This window comes from Xenopus laevis, chromosome 6S (assembly GCF_017654675.1).
Source record: "Xenopus laevis strain J_2021 chromosome 6S, Xenopus_laevis_v10.1, whole genome shotgun sequence".
Lineage (NCBI taxonomy): Eukaryota > Metazoa > Chordata > Amphibia > Anura > Pipidae > Xenopus > Xenopus laevis.
This window is the reverse complement of record NC_054382.1, coordinates 74,981,934-74,999,722: the sequence shown is the minus strand read 5'-3', so window position 1 is coordinate 74,999,722 and position 17,789 is coordinate 74,981,934. Positions and strand designations below refer to the sequence as shown.

Sequence of the window (17,789 nt, the reverse complement as noted above, 5' to 3'; positions counted from 1 at the left end):
TGCATCTCATTTTCAAAGGAAAAGATAGGTTTCAATGTCAAATTTGATCATAGTGCATCATGTTGCATGTGCTCTACAAAGAGATCAGTGGGGATGAAATTCCCAGTGTGACCAGTCAGTTAAGAGCAAAGTCTCCTGCTATAGCTCCCTATGACCCTTACAGCTGGATTGAATTGTGTTTAATGGACCCACACACCACCTGGAACGTATTGTTCCAATAGGGCTAAGTTATAAAACACTGCTGCATGCAGAAACTGGCTTAGTTAGTTACATTCTTCATGGGATTTAACTAGCAACTGAACACGTTTGATAAAGAGGCCCACATAACACAGACACTCCTAATATATCCATCACAGTTACCTGTTTCTTTAAAAAGTATGAATAATGTCATTTTCTATGCTAAAATACAGCTGTTTAACAGTTCTTCTCTTTCTGCATCATTTGAAATCCTGGCAGGGAAGGAGGGACTAAAACACTGATGTTACAAATTGTAGCAACTTCTCCACGGCTTACAGACAGCAGGAACTACATAACCCACAATGCATCGCACTGTAATGTCCCGTTCCTTATTGAAATCACATGTGCAGGGAATTGTGGGGTTTGGAGGATTCAGGCTGAGTACAGCTGGCTGTTGATACAAAGTAACAGTAGTCAGCCAGCTCAGCAAAGTAGTCAGACAGATCAGCAGGAGAGCAGGGGGCTAGGCTTAGGGAACTGTCAGAAACCATTAAGTCTGCATATTTTGTAATTGATGTACAGTATATTGCAAAGTTGCTTTAAATACGCTCAAGTTATGTTTGTGTGCCCCACAATTATGTGTACATTGTGGGTCACCCCCTTGCCCCTGCCCTACCTGATTTAAATTATTTAGTATGTCTATCAATGCTTTTCAATGGCAAAAACATAAAATTAGAGTGAAAATTCTGACAGAAGATGACATTGCTGTTACAGTGGGTAAGAGTGGACAATCAGGGTGACTCCCTAAAAATTAAGATGAGTTAAAATGTCTGCAGCTGTGTAGTCATGGGAGTAGCTATACAAGTTAAAATAGGGCTCAATTGCACAGATTACACACAGGAATCTAAACCTGTTGTAGTCTAAACAGCTTATTTGCTATATAACCTGTGCCTTTTCGTCTTTTGCAGAGTGAAGAACTATCCCAGAAGCTAAAAAATGCAGGAATGGGATCCGTTATCCAGAAACCCATTATCCAGAAAGCTCAGAATTACGGGATGGCTTTTTCTCTGTATAACAAAATAGTAAAAACAAGATAAGAGTCGCCCAAAGTAAACAGGATTTCTATGTTCCGAAGGTTAGTAATTTTCTCAAATTGTAAATAACAAAAAATGTAAGTTACGCCACATTCACTACACATAAACAAAAATCAGCCAACACAGAGGCCCAAACAGCCCCCACCAGCCCACTAAATAGTAACTATCTTATAGCAGCCCATCTGGCATTTGCCAGAACCCACAGATTGCCAGTCCAGGCCACCACCCCGCACGTGTGTGAATGCATGTCGCGTAACGTTACTTTTATTTTCTGGCACAGGGAGCGGATCTGGGCCGGCAAGGCCTACAAGGGCAGGACCCACCGGGATTTTTCCCGGCCCTGCATAGAGATAATTTCACAACTTCACAGCTATAAAACAAAACCCTCTGAATATTTAGATGGAACCTCCTTCCTTGTGTCTGCCAAAAAAACATAATAAATAAAACATAAGAGACATTATTATATGAGCTCTTTATATAAGTATTCATAGTTATCATACCTTCCCTTAAGTGCCTCTTCTCCAGCATGAACAAACCTAGCCTGGCCAGACTTTCTTCATAACTGAAACCTTCCATACCCTTTAGCAGCTTAGTTGGCCTGACTAAAATGGAATGGAAGTTCTCAAAATACAGAGGGTGTATTCCATCTGGCTCTGGTGCCTTGTTCACATTCATTTTGAGTAAACCTTTATTTACCATAACCTGCGGCAAACACTGACTAGACTGAGCTGAGCCATCAGTGCCCCTCGGGTGGGTTGTGAATCTCTGACTTCTCTATTGTATACACTAAAAAAAAGTACTGATTTAGTGCATTTGCCTTTTCTGTATCTGTTGTAACCACACACACTCAACCCATGTCCTTTTACTAAACTATACTTAAAAAGCCTTTTAAGGTTAGTCTTAGTCTTAGCTTCTGCTGCAATCTGCTCCTCATATTCTATCTTTGCTTTCTGGATTGCTGCTTTACAGCTTGTGTTATAGTGTTTATGTTCATTAAACACAGATTCTCTGCTTCTTTGCCGTTAACTTCTGTATCATTGCCTGCACCCGGTATCAGATCTGGCAGCATAGGTGCAGGAGATCCTTTGGCTATTCTGGTGCTACTCCTGATAACATTGCTAGGGCAACTCTGGCTCAGTTGAGTGTCCTGAATGAAAATGAGATAAGAAAGTCTGTGGCTAATGGAAAGCTATGGCATGAGGTGCATCTTCCTCCTTCGTAAACATGCCATCTTGTTATATGCTGTATGAAAATGGTTATACTGGTATTAATATGGTCTCACATACTGTTCATTTATTCTCAGGGTGATGGCAGAGATATTACACAGCACCGAGTACGAGGAGAAATATGTCCTGCAAATGTTTTCTTTTGTTTTTCATGCAGTTTTGGAATTGGGAGGGGGAAGTTTGGATATTGTTTTTGTGTTGGGGTGGTTTAAAAGCCATATGGACAAAAACAAGACTTTGCAAGTTTGGCCTTGTGAATTGGTTGCTTGGCGGAGGGTTTTGAACTGTTGCCTCTGGACAGAGGGATGGACACTGTGGGCAGGAGCGTGTATGGGTGGGTTTGTGGCTTTTTGATTTGCTGATATTATGTTTTGTTTGTTTGATTAATGTAAGTGTATTTTTTATAATAAAAATTCCTATTAATCTTCTGTACGAGAATAAACTGAGAACAGTAATGATTTAATATAATTTAAAATAACAACCATTTCTGTTCTGTGTATTTAGCAGAAAAGGAGCTTATCTTTGGTGTTTATCTTTGTGTATATTTGCTTTCTGCACCAAACATTAAATGAGATACCATGATGGTCACTATTACCCAAGGGTTCAACCACATTTACATTTACATTCTGGGTCATTAGAGACCACTACATCCAGTATAGCATGATTACTGGTTGGGAAACTGTACAAAGGTCATTCAACAAGTTCATAAACTGGTCCCCATTAACTGTCCTGGCATTACTATTGCACAGTCAATACCTGGGTAATACCCCCCCCAGTAGGCAGAAGAGGCATGTTCCTAGGAAGCAAAGCTTGGGGGGGCGCCAGGCATGTACCTTCCTTGCTGCCTACCCCTAGTACGGCTGGACAAGTCCTGCAAAGCGCACATACGTGTGTCTTTTGTACACCTATGCACATTTGTTTGCATGCATGAGTGTGTGAGGGTGTGGGGTGGGGTGTTGTGTTTGGCTTGGCCAGACCATGCCCCCCCCTCCCCATTATAATTACTTGCGTCAAACTAGAGCCTTTTCTATTTGCATCAGGAGCTTAGCCTCCTCCTTTTCATTTACATGAGAGGCCCCCCTACAATAAACTTGCTGCACTCTTTACAATCTGTGAAAATCTTTACCTATATGGCTTCAGCTCCCTCATTTTCCATCATTACTTTCTTTATAATGACTCTCTAATTCTTTCTATTTCCTGCGTCTTTGAAACAAAGTATAGCCCCCTATATTTGCTGCCCAGTCATGTGACTGGGCAGCATCTTTTAGCAATGCCAATAATATCACATTTCCCCTCCTGACTTATGGATAAGACCTACCATGCGAATATATTTCTTTTTATATTGTTAGGAGGCAATAATTTAAAAATTTTATAGACATGTATTTACTCAACATCAGAAGCCCTCATTCCAATTATTCATTTACTTGAAGTAGAAATAAATCTTAAACTGAGTTTCGAATGCCAACAACACATGAGTATAAACACTTTAGTGCTGAATAAACTGAGGGACCACACAGTTCTTAGAGATAAACACACAAACACTTTATCACCAGACTTAACCAGCCAATCTTGCTCACATAGCTACATTTGTTATAATTTATAGTGCATATTGCTCTCCTTCTTCAGGGATTAGGGTTGCTACATTTAACCTTGGCAAAAACCACACTGAGGGGCCGGTCAGTGACATGCTGTGGCGAGATAATGGCACGCGGGTGATATCCGGGACCGTGCATCAGAGAGGGGTATTGGCCAGATTTTTGTTTAGTTTCAGGATAGTGACAGGTGCTGGATACTAACTCCTTGGTGGATTCCAAACTACACAGCTAGGTGGCCTGTGACTAGGGTTGACACCTTTTTCCTTTCTTGCCCGCCAGGTGGGGGAAATGTTTGTGAGGGGTTGGGCTTGTGACATTGGAGGAGCGATTGTGATGCAATAGTCAGTATCCTCAGGCTTTCAGTTTCATTCATTACAGTCAGTACATCTGTGCCAACATTTCACTTCCTTATGGTGATGAGACCCACAGCAAATCATCACTCCCACTGGTAACAGTGCCCCAAAGTACCTTGCAATTGCTGTGAATGTTAATAGCCACAGGTATGTGTCCCAGATTGCACAACCACTGCAAAAATGCACTATCATCACCCTTTTATTACATTCCCAGGGCATCCCCTCCACACTACTGGACATTAGGGGGCCATATCCTAACAGAACCATCTACACTATAGAGATTTCTTGTTTCACACTGACATCTATTGACTGAAATAAGCAATAGCAATAAACCACATGTAACCATTTTACATAATATTCTATTAACCACTTTTATATGTCCTAATTGGTAACTAAAATACATACAAGTAAATAACCCCTCATACAAGGCTTTTCAGATCTGCATCTGAAGCTCCTTTAGATAAAAGCACATTTGCTATCTTTATCTATGGAGAGGTATTTTGGGGCATTTTGCTGGCCACAAACTAGATATCAATAGACATTTGTATTTACATATCTAATGATATTTAGGAGGCTGTACCAAAGGAAACTGCTTTTCCCTTCCTAATACAGGCCTGGAAAGTAACAACTCCCTGTAACTCCCAGCAGAGCAGGGCTTTTGCTCAGACAGGCCCTGGCTGTAGGGGTTTCCACATTGACTTCATATACAGTTTAAAGATGTTCAATGTGCCAGTGCAGGGTTGGCCTGTGGCCCACTGGGACTGCTGCTTCAGGGGCCTCCACAACCCTCACAACCGGGGCTAGGGAGGGAGGTTTGGGACAGCAGCAACAGCAGGTCTGGGCTAGCAGGCAAGAGGGCTGGGGACCCACTGGGTTCATCCTGTCAGCCCAGTCTGACACTGCCAGTGGTTTTTTAACACACAGATAACTGTTTATTTGCTAGAACCTACACCAGTCTCTCTGTTAGTTTAAGATGGTACACAATATAATCAATTTACAAATATTTCAGTAATTCACTTATGGTATTAGGCAGAGCACTGGAAACAGTCAGTAGTAGTAGTGCTCATTAGCAAGTGTCCAGTCCCTAGAATACAAGGCCCTCTCAGTGGTGCTCCTCTAACCGAGCTTGATTGCTTAAAGTCCCTATGCCGTGGGTAGCACCAGCTTTTATTGACTTTACATTCCTTTGTCTGGGCCTCTCTACAACTGGATAATGTAAGAATGGGCCCCCTATGCCTAGCTGGTCATACCTCTGACCCACCATGCCTTGCCCAAAACTCCAACCATTGGTGGGAAGTGCCACCATTTTGCCTTTCGAATTGTCAACCAACTGCATTTCTTGAGTGTGATCTGGGCATTTTTTGAGACAGTAGATGCACATATATGTGCTCACTTATCAACCAATCAAATTTTTGTTCATTGTTCTACCTTCAGTTTCTTGTAAAAATTTAATCACTGTATGGTTGTTATACTGCAGAGCCACCTAAATTAGTATTTGCACCCAAGGCAATACTACGTGGACCAATGCCCTTCATGTACGCCTCTCCACCTACTTGCTTGACTCGCTTGACAAACCGCCCCTGGCAAACCAGACCCCCCACTGCTTACTCACATCCTGCTGGTCTCCACTTCCTTTTCACTTACCTGGTCCACCTCCATTTGTGCCAGTTGTCCCTGAGGCACATGCCATGCCTGCCTACCCCTAGCTCCAGCCCTGGGTTACTGTGCAGGTGAAAATTTGCCCATTGTTCTTAAATGTCCCTGATTATTTCTTATCACTACTGTATATATTTATGAAAACCAGCTTCCAGACAAAAAATTATTACAGGATATGTAGCATAGGCTTTACAACTGAGCAAGCAGGGTCCAGTCCAAGTGGGATTTAAAGATATAGATCTTCCTTTCTCTTCCAGCCATAGACGCAAAGATAAACTTATGTAAAACAAAGATTTATACAGTATACGGGCTGTGTGTGGATCATCTCAAATCATTTGATTTAATTAATGTTTCAACGATTTTTAGCAAATTTAAGATATGGAGATCAAAATTATGGAAAGAACCCTTATCTGGAAAACCTCCGGTCCCAGGCATTCTGCATAACAAATCTAATACCTGTATAAGGAATTAAAAGTGACATTTACCCCTAGCTGTCTATAAACTGCACAGAAAGCAGCATTTAAAGGATTGAGCAGGAAAGATTTGATCACTGGACTTGTGTTCGCGGGTACATTTTACAAATTAAGTGATTATTCAGGGTTTTCTAGCATTTAATTCAGTTTCCAATTAAGGCAGGACTTGACGATGCAATTGGAGCCGATACGTCGCAATGTTTTAAAGAAAACGGAAGTGAAGGAGAAATCGCAGGTAACAATTAAATTATCCGACTGTCGGATGAAAACGCAGCATCCTGCCCTTAGGGCTGCACTATTTCACATGACCTGGTAAACCTGATTTTACTGAGCTGCTTAAAGGAACAGTAACACCAAAAAAATGAAGTGTACTAAATAATGAAAATATAATGTACTTTTATGCTACACTGGTAAAACTGGTGTGTTTGCTTCAGAAAGACTACTTTAGTTTATATAAACAAGCTGCTGTGTAGCCATGGGGCAGCCATTCAAAGCTGAAAAAGGAGCAACGGAACAGCATGGCTACACAGCAGCCTGTTTTTATAAACTATAGTTATGTTCCTGAAGCAAACACAAAAGACAACACTACATTATACTTTATTTCCTTTAAAACACTTTATTTTTTTGTGTTACTGTTGCTTTAAATTTGAACTTGTACAGACGAGAGAAAAAAACCCAGAATGCAAAGAGGCATCAGCAGCCCCCAAAATTTGAGGAAAGGCCTTTCTCCCTGGGACAAAGAGATCTCCTCCCACTGTAGTTATGCCAATGAACTTTAGAATGGAATGGACGGAGTGCATGGTTTTGTAGAACATGTTGTTTAGGGAGAGAGTAATCAATATATATAAGTTGAGTGCTTATATATATTGACTTAAAGATTATAATGACTCAAACGTTAAAAGACATTGTGAGGAAGTCGTGAGGAGTTATTTGAGTTTTGTATAAGAGCTTTTGGGGTACATTAACCCCTATACTGGGTGTTCATTCCTGTAGTAGAGTGAGGCGTCTAATTAGCCTCAGGTGGCTAATCAGTAGCCACGACGCATGCGACGTGTCGGATGTTCTAAAGAAACAGGAAGCGAAGGAGAAATCACAGGTAAGAACTACATTTATATGACTGTCAGATGAAAATGCATCCGACACATCGCATGTGTTTTGTCGGCTCCTCTCGCATCGTGAAGTCCAACCTAAAACCCAGGCTTGTCAGTCTCTCAGGGATCATTAACTAAGAGAGAAGACTGGCAACTAAACTTTTAGAAGTCTATATATACTGTATGCACATGTAGTTACAGTTACCTAGAGGTGTGAAATATTGCTGCCTTTTTTGCTGTATTGTTATTGCTGCTGAAAGCCATTTTGTTTAAAGAAACTGCCTTTATTTGCAACCTGTTGCTGACGGCAAATAAAGGCCATTTAAAAGCTTTTGCTGTCCTGACACTTTCTCTGTAGAAATCTGCCAGTCCCATTGAAAAAACAGCTGATCAGTAGCTGCCACGGAGCAGTTCTAATGAACAGATGTGCTCTTGTCGGAGAGTTTTGGAAAGTACAAATTCTGACGAATCCAGAATGCAATAAAACCACTAAAATCCAATAAAACCACTCAAATCCACTAAAACCATTAAAATCAGTGCTTTTTGTCACCTAGTGTAATAATCAGCTCTTGCATATGCAGAGCTGAAAATGCAATCAAATGGATAAAAATGCACAAACCCTGCTGGAGGGGGTCCCACGAAGAGGGGGAACAGACCTGGGTCAGGATCCAGTAGGAGGGGCTGGAGGTCTGGGAAGACCGTGCAGCAGCAGGACACATAGATTCCACTTGCTTGCTGCTGCCTGGGGGTCCATGGGCTATAGCACCTTAGGGGCCAATCATTCCCCAGGGGCTTGGAAAACCAGGGATGGAGCGAGCAGCATTACAAGCTGCTCCTCTGCTCCCCAGTGCTGCAGATCGTAGAATTTATGATCTGTGGCACGTTATCCTTTATTCAAAGATCACAGATTCAACAATCTGTGCAACTTAAAGGGTTAAAAAGAGGACGGAAAGAGCCAAACTCACCTGCACAATATCAAAGAAACAATTATATAACCAAGTGCTCAAGCAAGGAGATTCCAGTTATAACGTTTGATGTGAATAAACCTGTTTGGGTCTGCTACGTCTGCTTCGATCAAAGCTGCCCACATGAAAACACACAATGCTCTTGTACTCAGACAGACATATATTGCATCAAAACGTATACAGTTAGGCCCATAAATCTTTGGACAGAGACAACATTTTTCTAATTTTGATTCTGTACATTACCACGATGAATTTTAAATGAAACAACTCAGGTGCAGTTGAACTGCAGACTTTCAGCTTTAATTCAGTGGGTTGAACAAAAAGATTGCATAAAAATGTGAGGAACTAAAGCCTTTTTTTTAACACAAACACCGGATGCCAAGCTGGTAGAGACTGCAATACAGATGTCTGAATGCAGCCTCTTCTGATACATGAGTATCATAAGCAGATAATCTGTATACTACTTTGTTATGAGAGTGTGGAGTGTGCTTTCTGATGCTGTCCTATGCTTGCTGTGACCCATTTCACCAGTAAATGGAGCGGCCCTTTGGGCATTTGCCCAAACGGACAGATTGCCAGTCTGGGCCTGCTTTGATGTGTTGACTCTGGGAAGAGTCTCTTAGTATGCCTGGGAAAGAATACCTGGTTTTATTAAAAATGGCAGCTCTGTCAAGCAAATGGACAAACAAGCAGCGGTAGTTTGCTCTTCCGCCATGGAAAGAATGGACGATATTATATAAAGATTGGTATGAGTGTTCATGCGTAGGCTTTGCTAGATTTTTTCAAGTTAAGTGATAAACGTGTACCATTGTTGGAAGTTCAACATTGACCCAATATCTTGGGCTGGTCAGATTATCAAAAGGATATCAGTGCTCACTTGTCTATGGAGGACGATATTTTCTCACACACACAACACTAGCCATCAGTGCCTGCTGTATAAATCCAATCCAGTCCCACAGTATTCCACAACTGAGGAGACAGAATATACTATTGATCATCACAGCAAAGTATTTGCAGATTAAAGAGTTCAAATAATTCCTTACTACAAATGTGCATGCTAAATGGTGTAATATGACATTATGACTAGGCCCCATAGCTCCCAGAAACCAAGAAACCGTGAAGAGGATGCTATATATATATATATATATATATATATAAATAAAAAATTGCATCCTCTTCAGGGTATATATACTGTAAAACAGTAATGGATAATCTTTTCTCCTGGGCCCCCACCAACCACTGGAGACTTCACATATCGAACATATCAAATGAATAATATACCTGCAAAAAATTATTTTAATTATTAAGAATAACATTTAAAGGTTTATTTAAATGGACAAAAAAAACTTACTTTTGCAATCTGTAGCTAAACTAGATTTTGTGCATAACTGTCAGATTCTCTCCCCTAATGAATTATGTTATTGCAGCATTGCCAAATGGTTCTGAGCAGTATGTATTCATATCATTGATAAATTAGTACATACTATGTGTCACTGATATCAATAACAATTACATTTGTGTCAGAAGAGAGCAACTATATACTGTTATAATTTCATAGTCAGGGCTTTCCAGTTTAAACATGGAAAGCACAAACCAAAGGTGTGCCTTTCAGCTGGAATTCTGATCAAACCATTAGTACATGATTTTTGGTTACCTGTGTTTAGAACACCAAACTCTTTTACTATCAGAGCTCCATTCAGAATTACAGGGTGGAAATTGTGTGTTCTCCTCCTCTGTCTTCCTTTAACTTTAAGCCATTATCAATTACTTTCAATGCATCTTCTAGAGCTTTTGTTGGGTTTCCACTTTCATCATAACAACTTGCCTTAAAAAGAAAATTAAGAGTGGCTGAAAATGTTGGCCAAACATTTCTGTCTTGTACACGCAGAGCAGTATATTTTTTTACAGTACAATACTAATACAGTCAACAGGAGCAAACAGTGCAGTAAACAAAAATACAGTTATAAAGACTAAGAGCTGAAGAAAAATAGGAGTAACACAAGAGAAAAGAGATCAATATGCTATAGAACTTACAGTCTAAAGGTAAGATAACTTACACATTTTCCATTGAATTCCATTGAATTTGTCCAATACTAGACAAATATCCACATGTACTCAGGCTGCAGAATTCCACTCAAATAGGAATGTGGCCACTCCTTTGTACCAACAAGGATGCACCAAATCAGACTTTTAAAAAAATCACAAATTTTTCGGAATTTATTAAACCCTGAGGATGGAAAAGTCAGAATCTGAAACCTGTCGAGGTTGCATAAGAATCAATAGAAGTCCCAATGATTTTTTTATGTCAGCTGGGTTTTCGTGCAATATTTTCGAGTGAAAATTCAGAAAAATCTGTATGAAAACAAATCGGAAAAAATCATGATAATGTTATTTTTTCCACAAAGCAAATTTTCGGGAAAATGTAATAATAAATAAGCGTAAAAAACGTGAGCGGATTTGATCGGAGTTTGTAGCAGAAAATATTAAGATAAATTTGGACTTTCATAAATAACCCCCATAATGTTACGCTTTGACTATGGTATGGGATCTATTATCTGGAATTACATTATACAGGAAACCCTGAAATACATTGTATTTTTCCATTATTTCATATAGTCCTATTTAAAGACACAATTCTATATTTTTGTGTAAATTTCATTAAATATAATCACTGTCATTGCTGGTCTCACACAAGCTGCGTGCCAGGCTGCTCAGGGTGACAGTGAGACCTACAACAAAAGCTGTATGAGTCCCCCAAGCCATAGTGTTTGCTCCCCTTATGAACATCAAACACCTGCCCTAAAACACAAGGTCCTGGGACCCCCATCATAGAGGGACAGCTCTTCTTTGCTCATCAGTCTCTAACATTGCACACTTGCGGCTTGTTCCTGGGATCCTCCAGTGGGCGGGGCATGTGACGGGGGAGCCACACTGCTCCCAAGCAACGAAAAGCTTGAACGTGACGTTCGCTTCTTGTGTTGAGCTGTAGAGAAACAACTTGCAGCGGCTTCTTTCCCTCATACGCTGAGAACCATAATTTCTGTAAGCCACAGCTTCTAATCATCACTTTCAAAGTTCCAATACAGACAGGTTCCCATATTGATAGCCCTCCCATAGCCCACAGAAAATCAGAGGCACAGTGATACCCCCCAACAGCCCACAGAAAATCAGAGGCACAGTGATACCCCCCCCCATTGGCACAGAAAATCAGAGGCACAGTGATACCCCCCCCATTGGCACAGAAAATCAGAGGCACAGTGATACCCAGTGGCGTAACTATACCCCTAAGGGCCCCGGTACAGAAATTTACAACTGGGCCCCCCTAAAGGTGTTGTTCACCTATCAGTTAACTTTTAGTATGATGTAGAGAGGAATATTCTGAGACAATTTGCAATTGGTTTTCATTTTTTATTATTTGTGGTTTTTGGCTTAGTTAGCTTTTTATTCAGAAGCTCTCCAGTTTGCAATTTCAGCAGTCGGGTAGCTAGTGTCCAAATTCCCCTAGCAACCATGCACTGATTTGAATAAGAGACTGAAATATGAATAGAAAAGGGTCTATATACACAAATTAAAAAGTAGCAACAGTAAATGTGTAGCTTTACAAAGCATTTGTTTTTAGATGCAGTCAATAACCCCCATTTAAATGCTGGAAAGATGTAGAAGGGGAAGGTAAATCATTCAAAAACAATAAAAAATAAATAATGAAGACCAAATGAAAAGTTGCTTAGAATTAGCCATTATATAACATTCTAAAAGTTAATCCAAACGTTACATGTAAAAAGGACATGTAAAATGGAGGTTTCACTGTATTATAATGATATAAGGCATAATGTACCCCCTACTGTAAATGATAAGGATATTATAAGTCACTGGGGGGTTGTTCTGTGACCATATAAAGGCACAAGGCTGCAGGTTGAGTTATACAGGGAACTCTCAATATCACTCATGTATTATAAAGGATAATGTACCCGCTACTGTAAATGATAAGGATATTAGAAGTCACTGAGCGGTTCTGTGACCATATAAAGGCACAAGGCTGCAGGCTGAGTTATACAGGGAACTCTGAGTATCACTCATGTATTATAAGGAATCTTATTTTCTCCCCAGCCACCATTTATTTACACTTAGGGGCCGATTCATGAAGCTCGAGTGAAGGATTCGAATGAAAAAAATTCGAATTTCGAAGTATTTTTTTGGTACTTCGACCATCGAATTGGTTAAATTCGTTCGAATTGGAACGAAATCGAACGAAAAATCGTTCGACTATTCGACCATTCGATAGTCGAAGTACTTCCCCTTTAAAAAAAACTTCGACCCTCTACTTCGGCAGGTAAAACCTACCGAAGTCAATGTTAGCCTATGGGGAAGGTCCCCATAGGCTTGCCTGTGATTTTTTGATCGAAGGATTTTCCTTCGATCGTTGGATTAAAATCCTTCGAATCGTTCGATTCGAAGGATTTAATCGTTCGATCGAACGAAAAATCCTTCGATCGATCGCAGGATTAGCGCTAAATCCTTCGACTTCGATATTCGAAGTCGAAGGATTTCAATTCGAGGGTCGAATTTCGAAGTATTTTTAACTTCGAAATTCGACCCTTAATGAATCTGCCCCTTACTGTATATTGTCCACCCTACATTCTTCCTACATTCTGTTTCACCCTCCTCTTCTGCTCTCTCAGGGTTGCCAGGTTTTCATTTCAAAACCAGCCAAAGACTATCAAAAAACTAGCCAAAAAGTAGCCAAACGACATTTTAAAAGTAGCCCAAAACTAGCTAAATTCGTAAACGGAAACATCTTAACAAAATAAAGTAAAACAATAAGGGTATCAAATCCTTCACACAGACAGACACACACACTCACACACACTCAGACAGACACACACACTAACAGACACACACACTCAGACAGACACACACTCACAGACACATTCTCAGACAGACACGCTCAGACAGACACACACTCACAGACACACACTCAAACAGACACACACACACACATTCAGACACACACTCACAGACACACTCAGAAAGACAGTCACACTCAGACAGACAGACACTCACAGACACACACTCAGACAGGCACACACTCACAGACACACACTCACAGACACACACTCGGACAGACACACATTAACAGATACACACTCAGACAGACACACACTCACAGACAGACACACACTCAGACAGACACACACACTCTCAGACATACACTCAGACAGACAGACACTCACAGCCACACACTCAGAAAGACACACACTCACATTCAGACACACACTCACAGACACTCAGACAGACACACACACACTCACAGACACACACTCACAGACACACACTCAGACCTGCTTTTGGTTCTTCAACTTAAGTGTTTCCAACTGGTAATCCTCAGCAAGTGCCAGCCTTTGGGTCTAGTAGTTCCCAACCCCCTCAGCAAGCCGCTCAGCCATCTTTTGGATCATCTGCTGCACCCAGCGCTGGTAAGTAACCGCTTAATATCAAGGCACTGGAAAATATTATATTTTATACACCCATATTTGTTCAGCTGGATTTTCTGTTGTCAACACATTTATTTCTCAAACTCGAATTCATTTGCTGGATTAAACGCAGGTGTTTATTTAAAATGTTCAAAAGATAACTTTTTATACACATTGCAGTTCGCATTTAATGGCCACTGACAAATCGCCAGCTTTTAGTTTTTGTTTTAAAATGTAATTTTTTTCTCATCCATCTGCCTTCATACTGCCAGCTGATCTCCCTAATGGAGTATAATAGATATATTGTACTTAAGTGACACATTGCCCTTACATTATGGCTGTGTTTTCTTTTTTAGGATCTTGTTTTCAGTTTGGCAACAACCCAAACTTCAACTTTACCAGCACAAATTCTTCAAGTTGAGTCTTCACTTTTAATGCAAATTCCGAATCCACCACCCAGCCACCTGCACCAGGCTTTATGTTTAATGTAGTCACACCAGGCTTTAACAAAGGGTAAGAGCACTAACCTGTCTGACTATGGGGCAGATTTACCAAGGGCCGAATTGAAAATTTAGATTTTCCGAGTTTTTCTTTATTGTCAAAACTGGCACATTCACCACGGAAGTTATCCAAATTCGATTTTTATAAAAAATTAGATTTTCATAATTCGCCACCTAAAACCTGCCAAGTTTATGGGAGACGTCCTGGGAATAATTTGGAGTTGTTTGCAGCCTTACTGACATTAAAGTGTTTTTTGGGAGAGAAAAAAATTTCTCTTTTAAAACCTAATCTAATTAGATTAGAATTTGTTTTGAGTTTTTGGGTTGATCCTATTCACCCAATATTAAAAAAATTATATTCGATTGGTCGAATTTAAAGTTTATGGGGATTTAAAAAAAAAAAAAACTTGCATGAATTCGAAATTCAACCCTTGACAAATCAGCCATAGCCTATATATGGCCAACATAACAGATCCAGTGCTCCTTGCACTAAGCATTCCTTATGATGGAGTGCTGAAATAATTCTGTCCTGGGATTTAGCAAAGGGGGAAAATGGCACTACTATGGCTCATTGTTACTAATGTAAGGAAACTCCTGACCCAAAACTTTTGCATATGGTTACTCCAGTGAGGTATGAACAATAGGGAGTAAACATGAGGTATGAACAATAGGGAGTAAACATGGGGTATAAACAATAGGGAGTAAACATGAGGTATGAACAATATGGAGTAAAGAGGTATGAACAATAGGGAGTGAACATGGGGTATAAACAATAGGGAGTAAACATGGGGTATAAACAATAGGGAGTAAACATGAGGTATGAACAATATGGAGTAAAGAGGTATGAACAATAGGGAGTGAACATGGGGTATGAACAATAGGGAGTAAACATGGGGTATGAACAATAGGGAGTAAACATGGGGTATGAACAATAGGGAGTAAACATGGGGTATGAACAATAGGGAGTAAACATGAGGTATGAACAATAGGGAGTAAACATGAGGCATGAACAATAGGGAGTAAACATGAGGCATGAACAATAGGGAGTAAACATGAGGCATGAACAATAGGGAGTAAACATGAGGCATGAACAATAGGGAGTAAACATGAGGTATGAACAATATGGAGTAAACATGAGCTATGAACAATTGGGAGTAAACATGGGGTATAAACATTAGGGAGTAAAGAGGTATGAACAATAGGGAGTAAACATGGGGCATGAACAATAGGGAGTAAACATGGGGTATAAACAATAGGGAGTAAAGAGGTATGAACAATAGGGAGTAAACATGAGGCATGTACAATAGGAAGTAAACATGAGGCATGAACAATAGGGAGTAAACATGGGGTATGAACAATAGGGAGTAAACATGAGGTATGAAAAATAGGGAGTAAACATGAGGAATGAACAATAGGGAGTAAACATAAGATATGAACATTAGGGAGTAAACATGAGGTATGAACAATAGGGAGTAAACATGAGGTATGAAAAATAGGGAGTAAACATGAGGAATGAACAATAGGGAGTAAACATAAGGTATGAACATTAGGGAGTAAGCCATAAAAGATACAAAGGAGGAGCTGTACAAAATCAAGTGGACATGATGCCTCTTACTGTTCAGTGTGTTAGTGTAATGTCAATAGAATTGAGTAAAAGAAGACAAAACTTTAGTTGAAGTAGAGCAAAGAATCCCTCCTAATCATTCTCATCTTTGGAAATAATTATGTCTGCTTCATACAATGGGAAATACTTTGCCGTGTATCATACAAGTGTGTAACTAGTGCTTTTATTTCTTCAGAACGAATGGCAGGACAACTCCAGCATCTTCTATTTCTAATCGGAAGATAAGGGCGGCCAGAAGAAGAAAATAATCAAATGTGTAATCGTTCTTTCAAGAAATGAATGGTTCCCACAATGTGCAAATCCTGTACCTCAAGCTGTGTGTAGTGGGAGTCAGATCAGCCAAGTACAATATATATAATATGCTGAAACTTTTCTCTCTCTTTTTTTTCCCTCTGTAATTAAAACATGGTGATGGGAATTTTGTTAACCAAGAAATCTGATTCCGGCACCTCCTTTGTTACCTGACTTGGCATGATGTGGCTATACAAGTGTTTATAGCCTGCACAGCAAATGGCTTTTGTATAATACCTCTTTCATCCACACCACTATTTTATTGATGCTTTCTAATTGTAATTATGAGTGAGGGGCCGTGTATAAATTAGAGACTGACAACCTATTTCTATGCCGCAGCTGGACATGCTAGATGTGTAGTTGTCTGTTTCAAACATATGCCTTTTCTTCTTCTCCTCCTACTTCACCGTTTTCATTCAGCGCTTGTCATCTTTACTTTCCTCCATTATTTTATTCTATTCATGTACATACATTTGTTTCTCTGTGTACCCTTCAGCATAACCTTTCGGTTTACTGCAAATCTCCTCTTTGTTTAGAAGTATCTCAGATTTTATTATGTAAGTCTCATTATTCAAAGTTGCCTAAATCCATTAAAAGTCTTTAAAGAAAATTGGAAATTCTTTAAAGTGTTTATTGGCTTTTCTGATCCATTTTTGTTTGGACCAAAATAATTTTCATTCCTATCGAAAGTACAATATGTATTTAATCCTTGATTGCGTGATCCCACCTAGTCTGCAGGCTATTAAATGAATTGTGTGGAATGAGGATTTACATAGGACACTGGAGTAGTACTGTACGTTGGGATCTAACTGGAGCTTAATGGAACAGTAACCAAAAAAAAAACACCAAAAAATAGGTCTTCTAAAAGGAATGATAATATAATGTAGTGTTGCCCTGCACTGGTACAACTGGTGTGTTTGCTTCAGAAACTCTACTATAGTTTATATAACAAGCTGCTGTGTAGCCATGGGGGCAGCCATTCAAGCACAGGATACACAGTAGATACAGATACGTTCTGAATTTGTAGACTACAGTGCTTATCTGTTATCTGCTGTGTATCCTGTGCCTTTCTCCTTTTTCAGCTTTGAATGGCTGCCTCCATGGCTACACAGCAGCTTATTTATGTAAACTATAGTCTACTTTCTGAAGCAAATACACCAGTTGTACCAGTGCAGCATGACCGTACATTATATTTTCATTACTTTAAAAGACTTGTTTTTTGGTGTTACTGTTCCTTTAATTGGTTGATCTATAGCCATTGTCCATAACTGGG

The 17,789-nt window shown here is 39.8% G+C and overlaps 1 long non-coding RNA gene across 1 annotated transcript; it reads left to right on the top strand.

Moving 5' to 3' along the window:
* Positions 1-1,149: 1,149 nt before the first annotated feature.
* Positions 1,150-17,154, top strand: LOC108695243. Its single transcript, XR_005962252.1, has 3 exons — positions 1,150-1,312; positions 14,458-14,614; positions 16,401-17,154. It is a non-coding gene; the product is annotated as an uncharacterized LOC108695243 (long non-coding RNA).
* Positions 17,155-17,789: the final 635 nt, after the last annotated feature.